Source organism: Cetorhinus maximus, chromosome 18, assembly GCF_964194155.1.
Source record: "Cetorhinus maximus chromosome 18, sCetMax3.hap1.1, whole genome shotgun sequence".
Lineage (NCBI taxonomy): Eukaryota > Metazoa > Chordata > Chondrichthyes > Lamniformes > Cetorhinidae > Cetorhinus > Cetorhinus maximus.
This window is the reverse complement of record NC_135896.1, coordinates 615,224-641,531: the sequence shown is the minus strand read 5'-3', so window position 1 is coordinate 641,531 and position 26,308 is coordinate 615,224. Positions and strand designations below refer to the sequence as shown.

Sequence of the window (26,308 nt, the reverse complement as noted above, 5' to 3'; positions counted from 1 at the left end):
TCCAGCTCTGGCATTAGATAAAATTAGGGGTGGAATTATCCGAGCCCGCTGGTGGCAGGTGTGATAGGTAGTGTGCGCGGAAAATGTGGCGGGACCCACTTCACGTCGGCATGAAGGCAGGTTGCGATCTTCCACTCAGCCCACCAACAGCGGGCCACGTTTCTCACCATCAGTCGGCGGGAAGCTAATTGTAATACATTAGCATATAATTAAAAGGCCATCCCACCAGGCTCTTGGAACCCGCTGTATCATCCGTCCACATCGGCGGGAAAACACGCTGACATGTTTCACAACAGCATGCAGGTGATGTGCACTTGGCGACCTTCACTTTGGAGCAACTAACATAAGTGAGCAGCAGCTTCTCCACAGCTTGCCCGTTGTTTACAGGCCTTGGGCGCCGGGGGGGGCAGGGGAAACTGATGCCTGGCCCTGCAGGTGACTGCTGAGGGGTGGGGGGTGTCTGGGGGCAAATGCTGGCCAGCCTCGGAGGCGTTTGCTGGGTGGGATGGTTGGTGGGGGTCAAGTGCTGCCCTGGCACTGGATCCCACACACAGGCAATCGAGGTGTGGGGCAGGGTAAGCGAGGGAAGTGGCCACGCATTAGGGACACCTGTATAAACTGACCATGCCTCTACAACTAAGACAGATCAGGCGCAGCCACAGTGATGTAATTGGGGTCAGGCTCCTAGCCAGGCCGCCCATGCAAGCATCGCGGAGGCACCAAAGGGCCACCAAGCGCTCCATACCTTACCCCCCACCGCCACCCCCAGTCCCCACCCCAGCACAAACTTTGAGTCCGCCGCCACTTTATTGGACCATGGAGCAGTTGGGATGCACACGTTGTACAATCTCCTCGCCAACACTGGCCATGTAGCAGTCACTGCTGGAGATGCTCACAGCCCCTTGCAATCTCAGCATCCTGGTTTGAACCTGTGTCCCCATGTTGCAGGTTGACAGGGCAGCCATGCAGCGCACTCATCTCTGGCATCCGAGGGGTGACCAGCACTCTCCGGGAAGCATTAAGGGGCGGATATACAAGGCCAGGAAAGGTGCTCAGTACAGCCAGGTTAACCATGTCTCTCTCTCTTTCATGCTGCAGGAAGACCACGTCAGGATCATGGATCCTGGTGACCTAGCTGTATGCCTGATGGCCGACAGAGACCGTAGAAGATGGAGGAGAGAGCGACTGAGGTTCCCGGCTGTGCAAAGGCAGGAGCAGCAACCTCATGAAGGGGTAGCAGGGGCTCCTGCACACGCTGCCCAGGAGCGACAGTGAGCCGTGGCTGGTCAGTGCCTAGCAACACCCAGGGTCTATAGGCGCCACCTGCCATTCCTGCGGTGACTGAGAACCAGTATTGCCGACGACTGCGCATGTCAGGGACCTGGTGGCTCACATCTGCCACTTACTGCAGGACTTGGAGCCAATGGGACATGGAGGGCATCCACTGCCAGTGGCTGTGAAAGTGATTGCGGTGCTCAATTTCTATGCCAGTAGCTCCTTTCAGGGCTCCGCAGGTGACTCCGTGGGATTTCACAATCCACCACCCACAAATACATCCATGAGATCACGGATGCATCTTCTCCATGGCAACAACTATGTGCATTCCACCCGGGACCAGGACAGCCAGGATGCAAGGGCCATTGGATTCACCCTGATCTCGGGATTCCCCCACAGGTGCAGGATACGATTAACTGTATTCATGTGGTGCTCAGATCTCCATCGCTACACTCAGTGGACTTCATCAATCGCAAGGGCTTCCACTCACTGAACGTGTAGCTGGTATGCGACCACTAGAAAAGCATCTTGCAGGTATGCATATGGTTTCCAGGGAGTGTGCACCACGCCTATATCCTGAGTCGCCTGCAGATCCCTGCAGTCTTCCAGGGTCCACAGAGGCTGCAGGGTTGGCTCCTTGGGGACAAGGGCTACCCACAGAGGCCGTGGCTGATGACACCCATGCAGCGGCCTCAGACTGCAGCAGAGCGGCGCTACAATTAGGCTCATGCTGCAGCTCGCAACTTGGTGGCACAGACCATTGGGATGCTGCAGATGCAGTTCCAGTCGGTGGAGCCCTGCAACACAGTCTGCAGAGGGTGTCATGCATCGTCATTATCTGCTGCGCCCTTTATAACCTGGCGCTGCAATGGGGTGAGGAGCTGGCTGAGGAGGAGATGGAGGAGCTGCACATCTCCTCCGATGAGGAGGATGCCAACAGGAATGAAGGTGAGTGGGTCCTCGGTGGTGACGACGGGGATGAGGCTCTCGCCACTAGCTTGATGAGGCAGGTGTACTTGGGAGGCCCTCATAGCTGCCAGATTTGTGGAGGATGATGATGACATGCAGTGAGGTGTCCCTGTAGATCCTCACATTGCAGTTTTGAATGTTTGATGCCAGTCTGGCTTATCGCAGCACAAATACCCTCTGTGAGAATGCTCCTGTCATAAAGATGCAGTGGAGGCCCTAGTAGTCACTCGATCGCAGGAGGATGATGACAACATGTAGTGAAAATATTCCATAGATCTTCACATAGTCTCTGAGAATGTCTGACTCCTGTTTGGCCAAGGGCAGCTCACTTGCGCTCCATGATCAAGGCCATCTCAGAGACACAGCTATGAAACTTTAGACGCATCTGATCCTGTGTCCGCCTTCAGCACCTCAGCCCTTCAGGAGCTGGTGCACAGCCTCACTGGTCGCAGATGCTGGTGTGATGGGGGCCAGCCCCACCTTAAAGGTGCTGAGAGCACACAGCGAGTATGAGAGAACTCTGTGGCACCTGCCCACTACATTCTGGCAGCAATGACAAGCACTGCCGAGGTGCAGGCATCAGTAATGTTTCCAGGGAGTGTAAGGCTGGACAATCACTGTGGTCTGAAGGCTGCACAGAGCACAGGGAAGAGGCCCTGGACTGAGACACCTGCCTTTTATCTTGTGCAGAAAGGTTTCACATCTGAGTGACAAGAACACTGCTCATCAGAACAAGGAGCCATAGGCAGGGAGACATTCTTGAGAGTTTATCGACAATAATGAACATTATGCACAAGTGATTAACTCCCATGCCCATGCTGTGCAACTAATTCTCCTTAACTTTCCTAACCCTGCCGCTACGTGTTGGTGCTCCCTGGACATCCACAGCAGAGATGGAGGCAGCCTGCTGACTGTGACGCCCTGTCTGTGATGACTTTGGTGGGCGTCCTTTGGAGGGCTGAGACCTGGAGGGCCCGGCCTGCTTTCGGGGTCCTGCTGTGTGACAGTGGCACCCTCCTCGGCCTGTGAAGCTGGACCTGCCGAGCTTACAGGTAGAGGGAAGTCAGATGAGCCAGACACTCCCAGAGTCACCTGGGTGGATGGCCCCGGAGCATGCACCTGCTGATCTTCCTCCCTATGGGTGCCTGAGGGCCTGTGAGCGGAAGGGGTAGCTGGAGTGACATCGAGCTGCCCAGCACCCCTCTCGGGTACACACAGTTGGAGGCCAACTATGGCATCAGCGATGGAGTTAAACCCGCACAGCAGTATAGGAGCGACGTCCTGGACCAAGGTCTCCATGGCGGCTACCATCCTACCAGTGTTGACCTCAGTGTGCTGCAATGTCGGCGCTATCATCTCAACCTAAAGACGGATGGACTCCTCCATCATGTCTTGCAATCTGAGGAGTGCAGTAGACATCCCTTCCTGTCGTTCCCTAGCTTGCCTTTGCAGCTCCAGCAACTGTGACATGATTGAGTCCAGAGGCTCATCATCTGACTCGGACTCAGCAACGTTCTGGCCTCCAGCCGTCCTCCGAGTGCCGGGGACCTGGGAAGTCCCTGCCTCCCCCTGCTGTGGATCAGAAAGTGTGATGTACTCATTAGATTGTGACCCCAAGGCTAATCTAAAGCTGGGTCCCACCGAAGTGTGTATCTCTGCGCTGATGGAGGGTGTGGGTGAGCACTGAGACGGGACTTCAGGGAGGGTGCCTTCAGATTCCCTTTCAGAGGTTTCTTCGGGACTTGATTGGAGACCCTGGGTCATGGACTCTATCTGCTGCTTCCCAGATGTGCCTGCGAAAGCAAGGGGAGATGATTAGTGCATGGCAGTGGCCTGTGAAACAGGAGACATCATTCACAGCCTGGTTGTCTGATGGATGTTGCACTGCTGGATCCTCAATTGGTAGAGCAGCATTGACCTCACTGTCAGCAAAGGACCGGTCCCGGTCATCGCCGGCCAGCTAAATGGCTCTGTTTTCGAATTCTATCAGAAGTTTGAATTCCGGCATCCCTCCACCTGTTTGCAACCTTTCCCTCCTGTTGTGAGCCAGTTTGTCCTGCATGGATAGAGATGGGGAGAGTGTATCAGGACGTCTGCCGGGCCAGATGATTAGTGTGCCTGGCCTGTGTGGGTGATGAGTGGTCCCATGGATGGGATGAGGACAATGATGGTGTGTGTGAAAGAGTGAAAAAAATGGTGATGTCCCTTGTACTGGCAGTGAGTGAGGGCCCTGTGGGTGTGTAATGGGTTTGTGAGTGTGTGAGTTGAGAGTGATGAAAAGAGTGACTTACCCTGGCGGAACGGAGGAGATCATTCATCCTTTTGTGGCACTGAGTGGCTGTCCTCCTCTGCAAGGCATTCACGGTAACCACCGCTGCCACTGCCTCCCAAGCTGGGTTGGTAACATTGCTACCCATCCTGCGGCCAGAGCTGGGTTGGAGCACATCCCGGCGGCCTCAACGGCATCCAGTAGTCGCTCGAGGGACCAGTTGTTGAAGCGGGGCGCTGCAGTCTTTTTGCCTTTGCTGGCCATGTCTCCCAGACAGCGATGGTGAGCTGGTGGCGATGAGCGCTTTGCTAGAGGCTGCCTTTTAAAGATGGCGGCCAGCATGATGCAACATCACGGGATGATAGCGAGCAGGCAAATGAGAGTCTGCCTGCCATGGAAACGGCGTGTTTGGCGGGAGTGAATATATAATGAGGCGGGCTCAGGAAGATACAGCGTGAAAACTTGCCATTTTCAGCGGCGGGTAGGACTCCATTTTACCCGCCCGCTACTGCACTTAGTGCAATTCTGGGAACATTCTGGTTGTGGTCTCAACTCCACCTTCCTGTCTGTCCCCCCATAACCCTTGACTCCCTCGTCTTTCAAAAATCTGTCCAACTCTGCCTTGAATAAATTCAGTGACCCAGCCTCCACTGCTTTCTGGGGAAGAGAATTTCAGATACTAACAACCCTCTAAGAGTAAAAATTTCTTCTCATCTCTGTCTTAAAAGAGAAGCCTCTTATTCTTAAACTGAGTCCCCTAGTTCTAGTCTCCCCCACGATAGGAAACATGCTCCCTGTCTAGTCTCCTCAGAATCTTATAAGTTTCAACAAGGTCACCTCACATTCTCCTAAACTCAGTGGATACAAGCTCAACCTGTCCAACCTTTCTTCATAAAATAAGCCCTTCATCCCGAGAATGAGTCAAGTGAGCTTTCTCTGAACTGCTTCTAACACAATTATATCCTTTTTCAAAGAAGGGAACCAAAACTGTACACTGTACTCCAGATGTGGTCTCACCAAGGCCCTGTACAGCTTTGGTAAAACTTTTATATTTCATTCCCTTTGCAATAAACAACAACATTCCATTGGCCTTCCTAATCACTTGCTGCAGCTGTATACTAAATTTTTGTGATTCATGTACCAGGACACCCAGATCCCTCTGTACCATCTCTCTCCATTTAAATAGTGCACTGCTTTTCTATTCTTCTTGCCAAAAAGGACAAGTTCACATTTTCCGACATTAAACTTCACCTGCCAAACTTTTGCCCACTTACTAAACCTATCTATATCCTCGTGCTGGCTCTTTTCCTCCTCTTGACAACTTACTTTACTACCTATCTTGGAATCATGGGCAAATTTAGCTACCATAAAATCGGTCCCTTCATCCAAGTCATTGAAATTGATTGTAAATAGTTGAGACCCCAGCGCTGATCCCTGTGGCACTCCACTAGTTACAGCTTGTAAGGATCCACTTATCCCTAGAGTCTGCTTCCTGTTAGCTAATCAATTTTTTATCCATGCTAATATCTTACCCCCTACTCTATGTTCTCTTATCTTGTGTAGTAAACTTTGATACAGCACCTTATCCAATGCCTTTTACAAATCCAAATCGACCACATCTACAGGTTCCCTTTTATCCACCTTGCTTGTTACTTTCTCAAAGAACTCTAATAAATTAGTTAAACACAATTTTTCACAAACCCATGTAGACTCTGCTTGATCCCGTTATGATTTTCTAAGTATCCTGCTATAACTTACATAATAATGGAGTCTAGCAATTTCCCAATGACAGATGTTAGGCTAACTGCCCTATAGAACATAAGAACATAAGAAATAGGAGCAGGAGTAGGCCATTCGGCCCCTCAGGCCTGCCCCGCCATTCAATAAGGTCATGGCTGATCTGCCCCAGGCTTCAACTCCTCTTTCGTGCCAGCTCCTCATAACCCTCAACTTCCCAATATTTGAAAAATCAATCTACCTCCTCTTTAAATACTTTCAGTGATCTAGCCTCCACAACTCTCTGGGGTAGAGAATTCCAGACATTCAGCACCCTCTGAGAGAAGAAATTTCTTTGCATCTCAGTTTTAAATGAATGCCCTCTCATTCTGTAACTATGTCCCCTGGTTCGAGATTCCCCCCACTAGTGGAAACATCTTCTCAACATCTACCCTGTCAAGCCCCCTCAGAATCTTGTACATTTCAATAAGATCACCCCTCATTCGTTTAAACTCTAACGAATAAAGGCCTAACCTGTTTAGCCGTTCTTGATATGTCAACCCCTTCATTCCAGGAATCAGCCTAGCGAATCTCTTTTGAACTGCCTCCAATGCCAGTATATCCTTTCTTAAATACAGAGACCAAAACTGTACGCAGTACTCCAGGTGTGGCCTCACCAACACCCTGTACAGTTGTAACAAGACTTCCCTATTTTTAAACTCCAACCCCCTAGCAATACAGGCCAAAATTCCACTTGCCTTCTTAATTACTTGCTGTACCTGCATGCTAACATTATATGGTTCATGCACAAGAACACCCAGATCCCTCTGTGCTGCACTTTTTTGGAATCTCTCTCTATTTAAGCAATAGTTTGCCTTTTGATTTTTCCTACCAAGTGCATGACCTCACTCTTTCCTACATCAAACTCCATCTGCCAAATTTTTGCCCACCCATTCAACCTATCTATGTCCCCTTGCAGATTCCTTATGTCCTCATCACAACATGCCCTCCCACCTATTTTTGTATCATCAGCAAATTTGGATTCATTACACTCTGTCCCCATCTCCAAGTCATTAATATAGATAGTAAATAAAAGGCCCTAGAACTGATCCTTGTGGCACTCCCCTAGTTACGTCTTTCCAACCTGAAAAAGACCCATTAATCCCGACTGTGTGTTAACCAATCCTCAATCCATGATAATACGTTAGCCCTAATACTGTGAGCTCCTATGTTGTGCAATAACCTTTTATATGGCACCTTATCGAATGCCTTCTGGAAATCCAAATACCCTACATCTACCAGTTCCCCTTTATCAACTCTGCTTGTTATATCCTCAAAGAATGCTAGCAAATTTGTCAAACATGGTTTCCTTTTCACAAAACCATGCTGACTCTTTTTGATTGCGTTAAGCCTTTCTAAATGTCCTTAGTAATGGACTCTAGCATTTTCCCAATGAGAGATGTTAGGCTGACTGGTCTATAGTTTCCTGTTTTTTGTCACATTAGCGGTTTTCCAATCTGCTGAGACCCTCCTGGAATCCAATGATCTCTAGAATATTTCAACCAATGCCTCCGCTATCTCTGCAGCCACTTCCTTTAAAACCCTTGTATGCAAGCCATCAGGTTCTGGTGACATGGCTGCCTTTAGCCCCATTAGTTTGTCAAATACTTTGTCCGTCGTGATAGAGACTGTTACAAGACCTTTCCTCCCACTAGCTCTTTGCTTATCTGATATCTTTGCAATGTTTATAGCATCATCCACCGTGAAGACTGATGCAAAATATTGGTTTAAATTATGTGCCATTTCCCTGTTCCCTGTTATCAATTCTCCAGTCGCATCCTTCAAGGGTCCCATGCTCACTTTAGCTACTCTCTTTCCTTTAATATACCTGTAGAAGCTTTTGCTGTTTGTTTTTATATTTCTTGCCAATTTACTTTCATAATCAATTTTCTCCCTCTTTATTAGCTTTTTAGTCATCCGCTGCTGGTTCCTAAAAAATTACCAATCCCCTGGCCTACCACTAGTTTTTGCTACTTTGTATGCCTTAGTTTTTGATTGGATAGTGTCCTTGACCGCCTTTGTTAACCATGGGCGGTTCATCCTTCTCATCGAGTCCTTCTTTTTGACCGGGATAAATTTTTGCTGAGCGTTATGAAATATCTGCTTAAATGTCTGCCACTGCTCATGCACTGACCTTCCCCTTAGTCTATTTTCCCAGCCCGCTTTAGACAACTCTTTCTTCATACCTCTATAAATGCCCTTATTTAAGTGAGACACTGGTTTAAGACCTGAGTTGCTCGCCCTCAAACTGAATCTGAAATTCTACCACGTTGTGATCGCTACCCCCTAGAGGATCTTTAACTACGAGATCTCTTATTAATCCTACCTGATTACACATTAGTAGATCTAAAATAGCCATTTCCCAGGTAGGTTCTGCAATGTATTGCTCTAAGAAACAATCCCTAATGCACTCTACAAATTCGTCTTCCATGTTACATTTGTCTTCCATTTGTCTTCCTGCTAATCTGATTTGTCCAGTCAATATACAGATTAAAATCATCCATGACAATTGCAGCACCCTTCTTACATGCCTCCATTATTTCCCAATTTATACTTTGTCCTAGAACGAGGCAACTCTTCGGGGGCCTATAGATGACTCCCACCCGTGACTTCTTCCCCTTGCTATTCCTTATTTCTACCCAAACTGATTCCACATCACAATCTGATCCACCTATATCACTACTCACCACCACACTGATACCTTCCTTTATTAACAAAGCTACCCCATCTCCTTTTCCTTTTTGCCTATTTTTCTGGAACGTCGAATACCCTTGAACATTGAGTTTCCAGTCTTGGTCAACCTGCAACCACGTCTTTGTAATAGCTATCAAGTCATATCCATTTATTTCTATTTGTGCCGTCAACCCATTTATCTTGTTACAAATGCTGTGTGCATTCAGATAAAGAGCCTTAAGCTTTGACTTTTTACCATTATTACTCATTCTGCTTCTAATTTCTGTTGCACTCTTCTGTTTATATTTTCTGCCCCTTCCCGTCACATTTTGATTATCATTCACCTCTTCATTACCCTGCACCTCTGCTCTCTCGTTTCTTTTCAATTTTTAAAATTTCCCTTCAATTGAACCTTCCCCTCCACACTCCGCTAATTAGTTTGAAGTCCTATCTATAACCCTGGTTATACGATTCACCAGGACACTGGTCCCAGCATGGTTCAAATGAAGCCCGTCCCAACGGAACAGCTCTCCCCTACCTCAGTACTAGTGCCAGCACCCCATGAATCAGAACCCATTTCTCCCACACCAATTTTTGAGCCACGCATTTACCTTTCTAATCTTTTTTACCCAACACCAATTTGCACATGGCTCAGGTAGTAATCCGGAGATTATTACCTTTGTGGTTCTGCTTTTCAATTTAGCCCTGAACTGCTCAGTAGAACTCCTCAGCAGAACCTCTTTCCTTGTCTTACCTATGTCGATGGTACCTACGCGGACTATGACAACTGGATCCTTCCCCTCCCACTCCAAGTTCCTCTCCAGCCCAGAAGAGGTGTCCTTAACCTTGGCACCAGGTAGGCTACACAGCCTTTGGGACCCTCTATCTTAGCTGCAGAGAACAGTATCTATTCCCCTAACTATGCTATCCTCTATTACTACTACATTTCTCTTTTCTCTCTCCCCCCCACCACTTGAATGGCGCTCTGTACCACAGTGCTGAAATCAGTTCGCTCATCCTCCCTGCAGTCTGTGCCCTCGTCCACACCGGGAGCAAGAACCTCGTACCTATTGGATAAGGTCACTGGCTGAGGCTCCTCCAAAGCTAAATTCTGGATCCCTATACCTGCCTCACTCGCAGTTACACCCTCCTGACCCTGACCACAGTGCACCAGCTCCCACATGCTTCAGCTGCAAAGCATCGCCTGCCCAGCCATCTCCATTCTATTTAATTAATAAATTTGAATGTTAAATATTTTAAATGTGAACTTCTTAACTGTATTCTTCAGTTGTAATAACGTCTCCTGATTTAAACCACTTGGCTGATCAAAAGAGACACAGAAGAGATACCCACCAATCACCTACCTGTTTTCCAGTGATGTCACACTTCGGCCCTTACAGGTAGAAACAGGTTGAAGGGGCTCTCTGCCGCCAGTTTTTATCTCCCGCCATCGCTGCCCTTCTCATGCAGGTCCGCTCTCCGTGTGCTCCCACTCTCTTCTTGCTGTTTTAAACTGTGAAAATCTTGGATCTCCTCTTGCTGTTTTAAACTGTGAAAATCCTGGCTCTCCTGTTGCTGTTTTCCTCCTTTCTGTCTCCTTCCTTTCTTGAAAAAAGGTGTTACATTTACTATTTTCCAATCTGCTGTGACCATTCCAGAACCTAAGGCATTTTGGAAGATTATAACCAATGCCTTTATTATCTCTGCAGTCACTTCTTTTAAGACCCTAGGATGCAGCCCACCTGGTCCTGGGGACTTGTCAGCCTTTAGAACTAATAATTTTCCCAGCACCTTTTCCCTGGTGATGGTAATTGTTTTAAGTTCCTCTCTCCCTTTCACGTTGTGATTTTCAAGTATTTTTGGGAAGTTTTCTAAGTCTTCTACAATGAAGACAGGCACAAAACATCTGCTCAACACCTCTGTCATTTTCTTGTTTTCCATTATTAATTCCCAGACTCCCTCTCTAGAGGACCGACACGAGTTTTAGTTACTCTTTTCCTATTTAAATACTTGTAGAAACTCTTACTATCTGTTTTTATATTACCAGTTAGCTTTTTCTCATACTCAACATTCTCTCTAATTATTATTTTTATAGTCATTCTTTGCTGGTTCTTAAAATCTGATCAATCTTCCGATTTACCACTAACCTTTACAGATTTGTACAGTGTTTCTTTCAATTTGACACTATCCTCAACTTCCTCATTTAGCAAAGGAGGATGCATTCTTTCTCACTGGGATAAATCTTGCTGAGAGTTATTAAATATCTCCTTCAAAATCTACCACTGCATCACAACTGTCCTACCAAACTGCATTCGAAATTCTATCATGTTATGATCCCTGTCATCTAGAGGCTCTTTTACCCTTAAGTTATTGATTGATCCTGTCTCATTGCTCATTACCAGGGCCAGAAACTTACCTATGTCGGGCGGGCTGGGCGGGAGCGGGCGAAGAGCAGAGCGCCGCCTGCGATCGGCTGCGCGGCACCATTTTATGTGGGCGGGCCAACTAAGACCCACCCAGCGTGACGCACGACCAGTCGTGCTCAGCGTTACCTGTGTGGGCATGGGGAGGAGGGAGAGTCGGGGCCTGCGCTCTTTTGCGCATGCACACGAAAGAGCTCAGAAATCTCCCTGAGGCACGGAGCTGCCTCAGGGAGATTAAGTTGCTAATGGAAATCTTAAATAAAGGATCTGAAAAATCATTTAAACATGTCCTCTCATGTGACAGTGTCACATGAGCTGGGACATGTTTGTACAGTTAGCAAAATTTATTTAATTATTTTATTAAACCTTCAGGAAACCTCATCCCGCCCATGGATGAGGTTTCCTGAAAAACGCGAAGGCCGCTTAGGCTCTTCGCCTGCCCGCCAACCTTAAGGTTGGACGGACACCATTGGTAACAACTTTAATTCGTTTTTTAATGGCCTTAATGACAGTTCGGCAGATGCGCAGCCACCTCCAACGCGCGCCCGGCGAATGAAATATCTAAATGACGCATGATGACATCGGGAGACATGCCCGATGTCATTGCACGTCATTTTGCTCATCAGCGTGTCGGGCTCGCCCCTGCATGCCAACGGCAATATTCTGGCCCGGGTCTAAGATGGTCTGCTCCCTGGTTGGTTCTAGAGCGTACTGCTCTAAGAAATTGTCCTGAAAGCACTCTATGAGCTAATTTTTCAGGCTTCCTCTGCCAATCTGATTCATCCAATCTACATGTAGATTAAATTCACCCATGGCCATTGCGTTACCTTTCTTACATTTACATACCCCATTTATTTCTTCCTGTATACTCTGTCTTAACATGTAACCACTGTTAGGGGACTTATAAACTACTCCCACAAGTGACCTCTTACTTTTCCCATTTCATATCTCTATCCAAACTGATTCTACGTCTTGCAGTTTCGTGCAAAGGTCATCTCTCACTACTGTACTAATGACATCCTTAATTAGCAGAATTACTCCACCACCTTTTCCTAGCTTCCTATCTTTTTGGAATGTCAAGTACCCTTCAATATTCTTATCTTTGGCAGGACTAAAGTTACACAAGTAGAACACAAGAATAGTGAGTGGTCCCAGCTGTGGCTCACTGTGTAGCACTCTTGTCTCAGCATCAGGAAGTCGGCACATACACTGTATGTTTCTATCACCTCACCACCACCCCCTACACAAACCCCTGGATCTGTCTCCCTGGACCAACCCCCGTGCCCCCCGGATTATCTCCTTAGAGCACCCATTTCCTGAATCTATCCCTCTGGACTTCCCAGGATCAACCTCCCCTCCACCCCTGGACCTGTCTTCCTGGAGACACCCCCCACCCCTGAATCTGTCTCCCTTGAGCTGCCCCTCATCCCCCAGCATACCTCCAAACCTGTCACACTGGACCACCCACAGACCTTGTCCCCGGAGCCTCTCCCGACCGCAGACCTGTCTCCTTACACCCCCTGGGATGTCCAATTCTACTGATGTGTGATCATTTAAAGTATATTTAATTCATTGCTCTTCCAACTTAGTTTGCGTGAATTAACAGTGAAATTTATCTGCTCACTGTCCTAACCTTTCACCTCCTGTATCAGCCAATTCTTCCTCACGTTTGCTGTGCTCCACGATTTAGGTAGACATTGGGTTCATGGAAAGCTGCAAGGGTAGGAAGAGGAAATAAGTAGCTGAAAAGGAAAGAAATTAAACCTATTTCACAGCTACGGAAATACTGTCAGACAATGAGAATATGCAGTTATACAACAAGATATTGACTTTGATCCCATTGGTGGAATTGGAAAATACCAGGTTGGGAGAAAGCTGCTGTTTTGACTCCTAACCTAAAGAAGATATAATAATGTCTATAATGTTATTAGAAATTATTTTAGAACAGAGTTTAGTGGTGTCTGTGTCTATGTGTGTGTATTTGTGTGTGCCTTAATTGGATTAAAGCCAGCTGGTCTAGAGACTTCAATGTATAGAAAAGTAGGTTTGAAATGGTAATTAGATAAATATAGGGAAATAGAGGGTGAGGCATAAAGGGGCAATTTGCATTTTTAAATAGACCATTCAAAAGAGCGGGTGAAATATTACACTTAACCAGGCAAAGCTCGGAAACAATGTGTTTTTTTTCAAAGCTTACTAGTGAAATGGGTGTAACAAAAGGGTTTTATTGTTAGAAGATTTAAAGTTTTAAAAAAAACCTAGCGACAATGAGAATTTGCATTCAAAGAGGAAAATATGTATAAAGGAAGAGAACGCTGTTGGTAAAAGGGGGAGGGATTCTAAGATCTGAAGCCTCCAGCTTGTAAGCCTCAAGTCTGTCTACAAGGACCCAGAGCTGAAAAAAACTCATTTTGAATGTGACTGTCCAGGGCTGTGCTTTGCCAGGGGTCTGTTTAAATCTATATGTTTTACTGTTGCCTTACTGGGGGGTCTAACTGAGAGTCAGATTCATTAGGGGATTTTTATAGTTATTATGGTCGTAATTTTGTAGACGTATGTATGTGCTTACAATCTTTCTTGTATTAATAAATGTTTAATTTAGTTTTATAAAAAATCTCTTGAGAATTGGTGGTCTGATTGGTACTGAATAAAGCCTGCATCTTGAAACATACAAATTTCAAAAAATGGGTTATGACAGTTGTTTCAAGTTTCCCTCTGGGATTTGAACAACTCAGCCTTTACCATTGGCTATGTCATAATAATTGGGGACTCTTTGCAGGATACATTTGTAATTCTTTGATTTTTTGTGTTGGTGAATCGTAAGGTTACAAATACAAGAAGCATTTTGAATTCAGGTGTTGGTGAGGTTTTTTTTTAAGTGGTGAGATGGCTTTGGTAATTCCTAAGTCTTGTCTGGAAGTAGAAGATATAACTCTGATTGGGTTACAAGAAGTATCCAAGAATAAGTTAACAGAGTTGGATAAATTACAATTGAGGTTACCTGTGGGGGGCTAGGAAATCAGACATAATTAAAGTGATAGCACAGCATTTGAAATTGGAAGGAATACCTGGGAGACAGAATTCTCCAAGGGATGGTTCATTGGAATGGGCTCAGATTCAGTTGCAAATGAAAACAATTGAACTGGAAGAAAAGGAAAGAGAAAGGGCATTCCAAAGGGAATTGGCAGAAAGGCAGGAGAGAGAAAGAAAACAGGAAAGGGAGTTAGAAATTGTGAAGATAGCGAAGGAGGAAAGAGAAAGAGAGAGAGAGAGAGAGAGAATTCCAACTGACAATGTTGGCAGTTAAAAAAAAGACGCCAGGAGGTGAGGAAGGACTTATCTCCAGAGTAGAGCCCAGTGAGGAGATGTTTAAATTTGTACAGGCTCTTCCAAAGTTTGAGGGAAAAGATATTGAAGCATTCTTTATTTCATTTGAGAAGATAGCTAAACAGATGAGATGGCCACAGAAGAACTGAACATTATTGTTACAATCCAGGTTGATGAGTAGAGCACATGTGGTAAATGCTTCGCTATCAGAAGAAAAGTCGGTGAATTATGATGTGGTAAAAAAGGCTATTTTGCGTGCATATGAGTTGGTTCCTGAAGCATACAGGCAGAAATTTAGGAATATGAGAAAACAGCCTGGGCAAACTTATATTGAGTTTGAGAGAGTGAAACAAAGTAATTTTGACTGGTGGATATGGACATTAAAATAGAGACAACTTTTGCAGCTCTTAGAGAAGTAATTCTTTTGGAAGAATTTAAAGATTCAATTCCTTCACTAGTGAGAACTCATGTGGAGGAATAGAGGGTTGATTCTGTAAGGCAAGCAGCAAAGATAGCTGATAATTATGAGTTAGTGCATAGAGCTAAACATTTTTATCGTCAGCCTTTTAAATCCGAAAAGGATAGAAAGTGGGAAGTCAGGGAAGAGGAGTAGCTGGAAATTCTCAGGAAGTTTTTTCTCAGAATAAAAAGGAAGGTGCTGAGGGTAGAAGTGACACTCAAACATTGAAGTGTTTTTATTGTAATAAAGCGGGGCACACAAAGTCAGTGTATTGGAGATTGCAGGGATAATCTGTTGGAATTATTGGAGTGCAGAAAAGTTCTGGATGTAAAAGTACTGTGGGTTCTGAGGTTCAGGCACAGGAGAAACCAGTGGTTTGTGTACAAGTAAAACAGGGAGAATCAGTAACAGGTAAAGAAGTAGAAATGTGTTCACAGTTTACCCAAGAGAATTCTGAGGAGGTTGCAGAAATGTTTAAAGATTTTGTGTGTGAAGGGATAGTCTTTCCAGGTGTACAGGGTGGAGTAGGTAAAGATGTTAAAATTTTAAGAGACATTAATGTTGTGGGATAGTGATATTTGTTGTTCAGAGGGAGTATTGCAGGAACAGGTGATAATAAGTGGGGTTCATGGAGATGCTAAAGCTATTCTCTTGTGGAAGGTAAATTTAAAAAGTAAGTGGAAAACTGGCAAAGTGACTGTTAGGGCGGTGGAAAAATTGCCCATTGCAAGAGTTCAATTTATTCTGGGTAATGATAAAGCTGGATCACAAACATGGGTGATGCCTATGGTGGTTGAGCAGGCTGTAAAAGTGTTTTCAACAGAGGTATTACAAGAGGAGCATCCTGGATTGTTTCCAGATTGTGTGATAACAGATTGCAGGCACACAGGTTGAAGCAAGAAAAATAAGAAGGACAGGCAGTTCAAAGGCAGTTCAAAGGCAGATTGAAATCTAATTAGTTGACACTGTGTTTGATAACGTTGCTCAGAAAGACACAGGAGAGGACAATTCAGCTTAAATGTTTAACCCAAGGCAGTTAATTGAGTTGCAACAAAAGGATTTGCAATTAAAACAGTTATATCAGACAGCTTACTCAGAAACAAAGGCAAAATGAATTCCAGAATGTTATTACCTTAAGGGTGATATTTTAATGAGAAAATAGAGGCGGGGTCATGTCTCAGCAAATGAAAGCTGGAGGGAGGTTCATCAGATTGTTATCCCATTAGGGTATAGAAATGTGATTCTGAGGATTGCTCATGAAATTCCAATGGGGGACCATTTAGGAATTAGAAAGATGCAGGTAAAAGTACAGAAACATTTTTATTGGCCAGGATTGCATAGGGATGTAGTCAAATTCTGTAGAACATGTTACACATGTCAGGTGATAGGGAAACCACAAGGAGCAATTAAGCCAGCACCTTTAATCCCAATACCAGCATTTGAAGAACCTTTTACTGGGAGTCATAGAGTTATACAGTACAGAAACACACCCATTGTGGCCCATCGTGTCTGTGCCAGCCATCAAGCACCTATCTATTCTAATCCCATTTTCTAGCACTTGGCCTGTAGCCCTCTATGCTATGGCGTTTCAAATGCTCATCTAAATACTTCTTAAATGTTGAGAGGGTTCCTGCCTCTACCACCCCCTCAGGCAGTGTGTTCCAGATTCCAGCAACCCTCTGGGTGAAAGATTTTTTCCTCACATCCCCTCTAAACTTCCTGCTCCTTACTTTAAATCTGTGCCCCCTGGTTATTGACACCTCCACTAAGGGGAAAAGTTTCTTCCTATCTACCCTATCTATGCCCTCTATCAGGTCCCCCCTCAGCCTTCTCTGCTCTAAGGAAAACAACCCTAGCCTATCTAGTCTCTCTTCATAGCTGAAACTCTCCAGCCCAGGCAACATCCTTGTGAATCTCCTCTGCACCCTCTCCAGTTCAATCACATCATTCCTATGGTGTGGCAACCAGAACTGCACACAGTACTCCGGTTGTGGCCTAACTAGTATTCTATACAGCTCCAACATAGCCTCCCTGCTCTTATATTCTATGCCTCGGCTAATAAAGGCAAGTATTCCATATGTCTTCTTAACCACCTTATCTACCTGTGCTGCCTTCAGGGATCTATGGACATGTACACCAATGTCCCTCTGATCCTTTGTACTTCCTAGGGTCCTACCATTAATTGTGTATTCCCTTGCCATGTTAGTCTTCCCAAAATGATTGATTGTGTAGGACCCCTCCCTAAGACTAAAAGTGGAAATCAGTACTTACTGACCATAATGGATGTGTCTACCAGGTTTCTTGAAGCCATACCTTTAAGAAATATTGCAACCAAGAAAATTGTGGAAAAGTTAACTAAACTTTTTTTTTACAAGAAATGGTTTACCTAAGGAAATGCAGTCAGACATGGGTTCAAATGTTATGTCCCAGCTGTTTAAGGAAGTAATGAACAATTTGGGGATAAAACAGTTTAAGTCAACAGCTTATCATCCAGAGTCACAAGGAGCTTTGGAAAGATGGCATCAAACTTTAAAAACCATGATGAGCGCATACTGTCAGAATTATCCACAGGATTGGGATAGGGAAGTTCCACTCTTGTTATTTGCTAGTAGGGACCTCCTAATGCATCGATTGGTTTTAGTCCTTTTGAGCTAGTTTATGGTCATGAGGTAAGGGGACCATTGAAATTGCTGCAAGGATCCAGAGCTGAAAGAAACTCATTTTGAATGCAACTGTTCAGGGTGTGCTTTGCCAGGGGTCTGTTTAAATCTATGTGTTTTACTGTTGCCTTACTCGAGGGTCTAACTGAGAGTCTGATTTTTAAAATTCATTCACGGGGATGTGGGCTTCGCTGGCTGGGCAAGCATTTATTGCCCATCCCTAGTTGCCCTTGAGAAGGTGGTGGTGAGCTGCATTCTTGAACTGCTGTAGTCTATGTGGTGTAGGTACACCCACAGTGCTGTTAGGAAGGGAGTTCCAGGATTTTGACCCAGCGACACTGAAGGAACAGTGATATATTTGCAAGTCAGGATGGTTAGTGCCTTGGAGGGGAAACTTGCAGGTGGTGGTGTTCCCATCTATCTGCTGCCCTTGCCCTTCTAGATGGTAGCGGTTGTGGATTTGGGAGGTGCTGTTTTAGGAGCCTTGGTGAATTCCTGTGGTGCATCTTGTAGATGGTACACACTGCTGCTACTGTTGGTGGTGGAGGGAGTGAATGTTTGTGGATGTGGTGCCAATCAAGCTGGTAGCTTTGTCCTGGATGGTGTCGAGCTTCTCAAGTGTTGTGGGAGCTGTGTTCATCCAGGCAAGTGGGGTGTATTCCATTACCCTCTTGACTTGTGCCTTGTAGATGGTGGACAGGCTTTGGGGAGTCAGAAGGTTAGTTACTCGTCACACTATTCCTAGCCTTTGACCTGCTCTTGAAGCCACAGTATTTATATGGCTAGTCCAGTTCAGTTTCTGGTCAATGGTAAACCCCAGGATGTTGATAGTGGGGGATTCAGTGATGCTAATGCCATTGAACATCAAGGGGCGATGGTTGGATACTCTCTTGTTGGAGATGGTCATTGCTTGACACTTGTGTGGCATGAATGTTACTTGCCACTTGTCAGCCCAAGCCTGGATATTGTCCAGGTCTTGCTGCATTTGGACATGGATTGCTCCATTATCTGAGGAGTTGCAAATTGTGCTGAACATTGTGCAATCATCAGCGAACATCCCCACTTCTGACTTCATGATGGAAGGAAGGTCATTAATGAAGCAGCTGAAGAGGGTTGGGCCTAGGACACTATCCTGAGGAACTCCTGCAGTGATGTCCTGGAGCTGAGATGACCAACCTCCAGCAACCACAACCATCTTCCTTTGTGCTAGGTATGACTCCAACCAGTGGAGAGTTTTCCCCCTGATTCCTATTAACTCCAGTTTTGCTAGGGCTCCTTAATGCCACACTCAGTCAAATGCGGCCTTGATGCTAAGGGCAGTCACTCTCCCCTCACCTCGGGAATTCAGCTCTTTTGTCCATGTTTGAACTAAGTCTGTAATGTGGTCAGGAGCTGAGTCGCCTTGGCGGAACCCAAATTGAGCGTCAGTGAGCCGGTTATTGCTAAGCAAGTGCTGCTTGATAGCACTGTTGATGACCCCTTCCATTACTTTAGTGATGATCAAGAGTAAACTGATGGGGTGGTAATTGGCCTGGTTGGATTTGTCCTGCTTTTTGTGTTCAAGGCATACCTGGGCAATTTCCCACATAGCCGGGTAGATGGCCGTGTTGTAGCTGTACTGGAACAGCTTGGCTAGGAGCGTGGCAAGTTCTGGAGCACAAGTCTTCAGTACTATTGCCAGGCCCCATAGCCTTTGCACTATCAAAGCCAAAGAATTGTCTACTAGTTACACAGGGGAAAGGGATACACAACTGGGAACAGATATACACAGATATAGACAGCAAGAGGGCAAGTCAGGTGAGATTTAGTAACAAGTAATGAGACAAATTTAGCTAATTTAATAATAAGGACACATTTATCTAACAGTAATCATAATAGAATTAAATTCCATACCAGGTTTGAAAAGAGAAACTTGACAGTCACTATTCTATATTTTAGTAGGGCTAGTTTTAACAGAATGAGACACAGACTGATGACACAAACTGGTCAAACTTCTTATCAGTAAAGCTACAGATAAACATTGGAAGGTGTTCAAAAAAGTATTTAGTTTAATGCATGACCAGTATATACCTCTTGAGGGGAAATAACTCTACTTGTCAAATAAAACAGCCATGGTTGACAAATGAGGTGAGAGCAAACACAAAACTAAAAGAGCAATCATACAATAATGCGAAGAATAGTGTAGATCTTAGGGACTAGACAGATACTAATAGCAAGCAAAGGAAAACAAAAAGATAGTCAGAACTACAAAAAGGAAAATGAAAAGAAACTTGCTGCAAGGGATTAACAAACGTTGTCGCAATTATATTTAGAAGGATAAAGGTAGTCATGGGTAATGTCAGCCCTTATTAACAGATTAGGGTGATACTACAAATTACTAAAGAAATTGCTGACTTATTGAGGATTTATTTGAGGTCAGTCTTCACAATTGAGGATAATATACCAGACATTGCAGGGAAATTCATAACAAATCAAGAGCTGGAACTCACTAAAATTAATGTACAGAGGAAAATATATTAGAAATAATGGCACTAAAGACTGACAATTCCTCAGGAGCAGATGGTTTAAAGAAGCAGGTGTTGAAATTGAAGATACTTTAGCTATAATCCTCCCAAACTCTCTTGATTTTGGAGCAGTTAGTGATGTGTGCACATGGCCCATAAATCCCTTTAGACCACCACTGTTCTTAACTCTTCACCATTTAAATTATATACCAATATACTTTATTCTGGTTCAAAATGGATGACTTCAGACTTAACCTGCATTGAAAACCATCTGCCAGTTTTTCCCACTATCCTCATCTCTTTGCAATTTTGTGCTTCCATCTACACCACCATTGGCAGACTTGTAGATATGACTTGTGTATATGGCTCTCTATTGTGTTATTTAAGTCATTAATAAATATTGGGAATATTTGAGGCTTCAACACAGATCCTTGAGAGTCACTTCCTTACAGTTACCTACTATTCCTCCTTTGCTTTCTATAACCTAAGGTGTAATGGTCAGGTACAAAAAAAATCAAAAAGACAAATGGAATGTTATTCTTTTTAACTAGAATATAAAGTGGAGGAAGTTTTGCTGCAACTATACAAAACCCTGGTTAGATCACATCTGGAATAACTGTGTCTATTCTGGGCACTGCATCTTAGAAAGGTTATAATGTCCGTGGAAGGATGCAGCGCAGATTTACCAGAATGTTACCAGGGCTCCAAGTGTTAGATTATGAAGAGAGATTCTATTAAAAGGCTTGTATTCCCTGAAATATAGATGGCTAGAGGGTGACTTGATTAGGAGTTTTAGGTTTTTGAAAGAAATTGGTAGGGTAAATTGAGAGAAACCTTTTCTGTTGATGGGGGAGCGAGGCCATTCAGGAAAGTTCACGCATAAAGCAATGGAATTGTGAACTCTCTCTCCCTCAAAAAGCAGTTCAATTAACAATTTTAAATCTGACATTGATATATTTTTGTTAGCTGAGTCTACACAAGGTTATGGAGCCAAGGTGGGTAGATGGAGTCAGGATATAAATCAGCCATTGAAGTGTGGAACAGATTTGAGGAGCTGAATTGTCTCCACCCATTTCTATGTTCTTATACACATTAGGGATGTGAGTTTAGACTATACCTGATTAATCCACCCTGGACACTGCAAGATCCAGTTCAATTCACATCTTAGTTCTATACACCATTTGAAGAAAACAATGATTCAGTGCAGAAACACGTAATCAGTCCCTGATTCACACAGACACACACATCCATCTCAACTACATTGTGAGCTCACAGTCTCCAAATCAGCCACATCATCAGTACATCACCCCAGGCTCACATCACAATGTTGCTCAGGTCTCAGGCACAGTGTCCCACTATATCATTCTATCTATCTCACTCCACCCCATGTTCCACTGTGTGTCTGTCTCTCCACCCCATGTCCTGTCTATTTATGTGTCCCCTTTTCTCTCTTTTTCCTCCCCATGTCTGTCTCTCTCCCCACCACCCACCCCGCCACACATGTCTGACTTACTCTCTCCCCATTTTTTTTCCTGGAATGTGGGCGTCGCTGGCAAGGGATTTGTTCTCCCTAATTATCCTTGAACTGAGTGGCTTGCTCGGCCATTTCAGAGGGCATTTCAGAATCAACCATATTGCTGTGAGTCTGGAGTCACATGTAGGCCAGACCAGGTAAGGATAGCAAATTTCCTTCCCTAAAGGACATTAGTGAACCAGAGTACTGTAAGCAGTTTTGGTCTCTTTAAGGAAGAATTTACTTGCCTTGGAGCTTGTGTAAGGAAGGTTCACTAGATCAATTTCTGGGATGAGAGATTGGGTAGAATGGGCCTATATTTTCTGGAGTTTAGAAGAATGAGAGGTGATCTCATTTAAACATGGAAGATCTTGAAAGTCCTTGACAGATTAGATGCTGAGAGAGTGTTTCCCTTGGCTGGCGAATCTAGAACATGGGGATACAGTTTCAGGATGAGGGGCTAATCATTTTAGACTGAGATGACCAGAAATTTCTCCGCTCACGGGGGTGTGAATCTTTGGAATTGTCTACCAAGAGGGTTGCAGATTTACATCATTGAGAACATTCAAGGCTGGGAGTAATAGATATGTGAACTCTGGGGGAATCAATGGATATGAGGAGCAGACAGGAAAGTAGAATAAAGGTCAAAGATCAGCCAGCAATGGTCGTATTGAGTGGCAGGGCAGGCTCGATGGGTCTTGGTCTATTCCTGCTCCAATTTCTTATGTTCTTATGACATATTAGAAGACTAATTTTCAGGGCTATGGGGAAAAAGTTGGGGGTTTGGGACTAAATTGGATAGCTGTTTCAAAGAGTTGGCACAGGCACAATGGACGAAAAGGTTTCCACTTATGCTGTTAGATTCAATGATTTTTCTTCTTACCCAAGTCTGAATGATGTAGGTAGTGAAATTAAACATGGACCCATATGTATATACCATATCCAACACCACTACAGTCCCAAAAACACACATTATTCAGACTTTTCATCAAACAGCTTTCTCTCCATGGTTCCTGACAGCTGAAACTTTCTAACCAGTCCCATGTGAAACTCCATACACCTTTTATTGCATTTGTCAAATATGACTCGTTTAACAGTCTGACCCTCATTAAACTACTGACACTCTCCATTACCCTCTGAGAGGTGCCCACAAAACCCATTATCCCCTTAAGGGGGGACCACAATCCCCAATACCCCCTGAGGGGGCTACAATCCCAATTATCCCCTTGTAGATTCCACAAACCCCATTACCCCCTGGGGGGGTCCATAATCCTTATTACTCCATGAGCTGGTATCCATAATTCCCTTTACCCCTTCAGGGGGTCCCACAATCCCCGTTATTCTCCCTTAGGGGAGGTCCCACAATCCCCAATACTCCCTTAGGGGGGTCCACAATCCCCATTACCCCCTCAGAGGGCCCCACGATCCCCAATAACCCCTCAGGGAGCCCCACAATCCCCAATACCCCCACAGGGAGCCCCACAATCCCCAATACCGACTCATTGGGCCCCACAATCCCCAATACCCCCTCAGGGAGTCCCACAATTCCCAATACCCCCTTAGGGGGGTCCCACAATACCCAATACCCCCTCAGAGGGCCCCACAATCCCCAATACCCCCTCAGAGGGCCCCACAATACCCAATACCCCCTCAGAGGGCCCCACAATCCCCAATACCCCCTCAGAGGGCCCCACAATACCCAATACCCCCTTAGGGGAGGTCCCACAATCCCCAATACTCCCTTAGGGGGGGGTCCACAATCCCAATTACCCTCTGAGGAGCATCCACAAACCCTATTGCCCACTGGTGGAGTCCACAATGGCCAACACTATCTGAGGGGTTGACTCGCGGCCTCGCTCTCTTCACTCATTTACCTCCTGCTCCGACGATGGAGCCGCAGCCTCAGCACCAAATCTCCGACTCCTGCCGGAAACATCCGAGACCCACCGGAAATACCCGAATCGCGCCGGAAATAACTGGGCCCCGCCGGAAATCCCCGAGTTCCGCCGGAAATAACTGGGTCCCACCGGAAATACACGAGACTCGCTCAGAATGGGAGTGGACACGAGTTATCAATAATAATCATTGGAAATGTTTCAAATCTGAAACATTAATTTTGGACTTGAATTGAAGCTATTAATTTATCTGCCTGTTCTATGTGAGATCTTGCTATGCATCAAAACTGGCTACAGTTCAACTTCTTTTTGGGTTCGAGGCTTTGGGAACTCCTGAGCTCTCAAATTACAGATTCTTCCTTCTACCCTAAATCCTAATCTTAAACACTAACCCTACATCCTAATCTTAAACACTAACCCTACATCCTAATCTTAAACACTAACCCTACATCCTAATCTTAAACACTAACCCTACATCCTAATCTTAAACACTAACCCTACATCCTAATCTTAAACACTAACCCTACATCCTAATCTTAAACACTAACCCTACATCCTAATCTTAAACACTAACCCTAAATCCTGATCTTAAACACTAACCCTAAATCCTGATCTTAAACACTAACCCTAAATCCTAATCTTAAACACTAACCCTACATCCTAATCTTAAACACTAACCCTAAATCCTAATCTTAAACACTAACCCTAAATCCTGATCTTAAACACTAACCCTAAATCCTGATCTTAAACACTAACCCTAAATCCTGATCTTAAACACTAACCCTAAATCCTAATCTTAAACACTAACCCTACATCCTAATCTTAAACACTAACCCTAAATCCTAATCTTAAACACTAACCCTACATCCTAATCTTAAACACTAACCCTAAATCCTAATCTTAAACACTAATCCTAAATCCTGATCTTAAACACTAACCCTACATCCTAATCTTAAACACTGACCCTGAAGCCTAATCTTAAACACTAACCCTAAATCCTAATCTTAAACACTAACCCTAAATCCTAATCTTAAACACTAACCCTAAATCCTAATCTTAAACACTAACCCTAAATCCTAATCTTAAACACTAACCCTAAATCCTAATCTTAAACACTAACCCTAAATCCTAATCTTAAACACTAACCCTAAATCCTAATCTTAAACACTAACCCTAAATCCTAATCTTAAACACTAACCCTAAATCCTAATCTTAAACACTAATCCTGAATCCTAATCTTAAACACTAATCCTGAATCCTAATCTTAAACACTAACCCTGAATCCTAATCTTAAACACTAACCCTAAATCCTAACCTTAAACACTAACCCTAAATCCTAATCTTAAACACTAACCCTAAATCCTAATCTTAAACACTAACCCTAAATCCTAATCTTAAACACTAACCCTAAATCCTAATCTTAAACACTAACCCTAAATCCTAATCTTAAACACTAACCCTGAATCCTAATTTTAAACACTAACCCTGAATCCTAATCTTAAACACTAACCCTGAATCCTAATATTAAACACTAACCCTGAATCCTAATGTTAAACACTAACCCTGAATCCTAATGTTGAACACTAACCCTGAATCCTAATGTTAAACAATAACCCTGAATCCAAATCTTAAACATGAATCCTGAATCCTTATCTTAAACACTAACCCTGAATCCCAATCCTAAACACTAATCCTGAAATCTAATCTTAAACAGTAACCCTGTATCCTAATCCTAAATACTAATCCTGAATCTTAATCTTTACCACTAATCTTGAATCCTAATTTTAAACATTAACCCAGAATTCTAATATTAAACACTAACCCTAAATTCTAATCTTAAACACTAACCCTGAATCCTAATCTTGAACACTAATCCTGAATCCTAATCTTGAACACTAATCCTGAATCCTATTCTTGAACACTAATCCTGAATCCTATTCTTGAACACTAATCCTGAATCCTAATCTTGAACACTAATCCTGAATCCTAATCTAGAACACTAATCCTTAATCCTAATCTTAAACACTAATACTGAATCCTAATCTTGAACACTAACCCTGAATCCTAATCTTAAACACTAACCCTAAATCCTAATCTTAAACACTAACCCTACATCCTAATCTTAAACACTAACCCTAAATCCTAATCTTAAACACTAATCCTAAATCCTGATCTTAAACACTAACCCTAAATCCTAATCTTAAACACTAACCCTGAATCCTAATCTTAAACACTAACCCTAAATCCTAATCTTAAACACTAACCATAAATCCTAATCTTAAACACTAACCCTAAATCCTAATCTTAAACACTAACCCTAAATCCTAATCTTAAACACTAACCCTACATCCTGATTTTAAACACTAACCCTAAATCCTAATCTTAAACACTAATCCTAAATCCTGATCTTAAACACTAACCCTAAATCCTGATCTTAAACACTAACCCTGAATCCTAATCTTAAAGACTAACTCTGAATCCTAATCTTAAACACTAACCCTGAATCCTAATCTTAAACACTAATCCTAAATCCTAATTTTAAACATTAACCCAGGATCCTAAAC

At 44.1% G+C, this 26,308-nt stretch overlaps 1 protein-coding gene across 1 annotated transcript in view; it reads right to left on the bottom strand.

Annotated features, from left to right (window-relative positions):
• The window catches only part of tmem63c (transmembrane protein 63C), a 148,651-nt gene extending 124,882 nt beyond the window's left edge, over positions 1–23,769 (bottom strand). Inside the window, exon 1 of the mRNA XM_078561929.1 lies at positions 23,724–23,769. The gene's annotated coding sequence lies outside the window, so the exon portion shown is untranslated. The remainder of the gene's footprint in view (positions 1–23,723) is intronic.
• Positions 23,770–26,308: the final 2,539 nt, after the last annotated feature.